The 2,500-nt window shown below is 20.4% G+C and overlaps 1 protein-coding gene across 2 annotated transcripts in view; it reads right to left on the bottom strand.

Moving 5' to 3' along the window:
- LOC119581121 overlaps positions 1–2,500 on the bottom strand; it is a 37,119-nt gene that overhangs the window by 27,112 nt on the left and 7,507 nt on the right. The gene's annotated exons all lie outside the window — the stretch shown is intronic.

Here is a 2,500-nt window from a genome sequence, read left to right as displayed (position 1 = left end):
ACAAGGGTATGATCCCGAAAATATTCTTTTTGATCAAATAATATACTGTTTATAATTAGTGTTTTATAATTTGTGCATTTGTTCATTTTCTGGAAAGCAATATTGCCGGGGCAATGCCGAGCATTTTCTGTTTTGTATATGTAAAAACCCTGTGTGTGTGTGTGTGTGTGTGTTTGTGTGTGTGTGTGTGTGTGTGTGTGTGTGTGGTGTGTTTTTTGCTGTGCGCGCGTGCGTGGTGAATGTGTGTGCGTTGTGAATGTCTTATACGTATGTGTGTCTGATGTGCATTATTTGTGTGTGCGCGTGATCAAACTCACAGATATCCATCCTCCTCGATCCGCATACGGTAGAAATAAAAGTAAAAATGACACAGGTCTATACTTACCTTGCTGACCTTTCAAAAGGTTTCCCCTGGCGACCCCGTCATTACCCTCAAGAGCGATGCGATAAAGCGGAAAGAAAAAAGTGAGTTGCGAATTTGTGTTTGGGTAACGGTACTCGGTAACCGTTTTTTGTTGGGATTATTAATTTTGTATATAATATTATATAAAATATATTTTAATATAAAATTGAAAATGTTTTTTTAAAATTTTATTTATTATATTTTATTTTAATATATATTTTAATTATTTTAATTTTTTTGATTTTTAAAAAAATTTATTTTTAAAATTAATTTTTAAATTACAAAAAAAAATTTTATATTATTTTTTAAAAAAATTAAAAAGGGGGTTTATTTTTTTTAATGGGGTTTTATTTTAATTATTTTTTTATATTTTATTATAATATATGTTTTTTTTGGGGTATTTATTATTATCCCTTATTATTAATTTTATCTATTAATATCTATTAAATATATATATTATTTAATTGTTTATATAATATTATTATTATTATCTATTATTATTTATTTATATATTATATGTTTTTATTTATATTATATATTATATTTTTAATTATAATATATATTTTTTATTTTTTTTTATCTATCTTTACCCTTAACTAATCTTTATATTTTATCATATTATTTACTATTATATATTATATATATATTATATTTTTTTTATCTTATCATTTATCTGTATATTAATAATATAATATATTATTGAATTTAAAATAAAAAATATATAGGGGTTTACAATATAAACAAAACCTATCTATTATCTAAAATTCTAAATAATATTTATAAATTAAAATATATATTACTTAAGGTTTATTTAAAAATTTTTTTAAATTTTTTTAGAAATAAAAAATATATTATGGTTTAGATTAAAAATTAATTAATGACCCAAAATCTTTATAAAAATTCTGTATTAAAAATGGTTTATTATTGCTTTTCCCCCTTTTTAGAATAACCGGGAATCAAATTTTTTTTTATTTAAACGGGTTTTTGGGTTTTTGGGGGTTTTTTTTTTGGGGGGGTTTTTTTTTTGGTTTTTTCCGCGGGGTTAAGGGGTTTGGGGTTTAAAATGTTTTAACGAGGTTTTCCTTTTGGATTTTTTTTGGGTCTTTATAAACACTCCAATATCCTCCTCTCGATCGATCAAAAAAAATAAAAAACTGACCAGGAACCCTTCTAATTTTCAGAAGGATTTCCCCGGGCATTTCCAAAATTTCGATGCGGGGGGAAAAAAAAGGGTTGGGAAATTTGTGGAGGAAACTACGGAAGGAACCCCAAAGAAGTTCCCGGGGATTTTAGCAGGGGGGGAAAAAAACAAACAAAAAACAAAATTTTAAAAGTTCAATATAACGATTGGGTTTGGGGAAAAAAAATTTTTTTTAGAATGCATGATTAAAAAAAAAGGGGGGTTTTTTTATAAAAAAATTTTCGACTTTTTTTTAAACCATTAATAGATTAATTAAAATTTGTATTAAAAAATTTTTTTTTTTAAAAAAAAAAAAAAAATAAAATAGTAATTACTTTTAAATTTATAATAATTAAATTTTATAATAAAGTTGTTTTTGGGTTTAGATTTTTTAAATTTTTTTAAAAAAATTATTTGTTATATTTAAAAAATTTAAAAAAAAAAAAAAAAAAAATATAAAAATAAAAATAAAAAAAATAAAAATTTAAAAAAAGAAAAAATAAAAAATAAAAAAAAAAAATGGGGGAAATAAAAATTAGAAAAAGGGAAAAGAAAAGGAAAAAAAAAAAAATATAGATAAATAATAAAAAAAATATTTTAAAAAAAAAAGGGTAAAAGAAAAAAATTAAAAAAAAAATATATAAATAAGAATTTTTTTTAATAAAAAAAAAAAATTTTTTAAAAATATAATAATATTTTAATATAATTTTTTTTAATAAAAAGAAAAAAAAAAAAAAGAAAAGATAAATATTTTTAAAAAAAATAAAAAGGGGGAAAAACTATAAAAAAAAAAAAAAAAAAAATTTTTTTTTTGGGGGAAAAAATAAAAGATAAAAAAAAAAATTTTAAAAATAAATAAATTTTTAAAAAAAATACAATATTTTTATTAAAAATTTAATAATTATAAATTAATTTTT

The sequence above is a fragment of the Penaeus monodon genome, chromosome 14 (assembly GCF_015228065.2).
Source record: "Penaeus monodon isolate SGIC_2016 chromosome 14, NSTDA_Pmon_1, whole genome shotgun sequence".
NCBI classification, from domain to species: domain Eukaryota; kingdom Metazoa; phylum Arthropoda; class Malacostraca; order Decapoda; family Penaeidae; genus Penaeus; species Penaeus monodon.
Note: the sequence above shows the minus strand (reverse complement) of the source record. Positions and strands in the feature narration are given on the sequence as shown.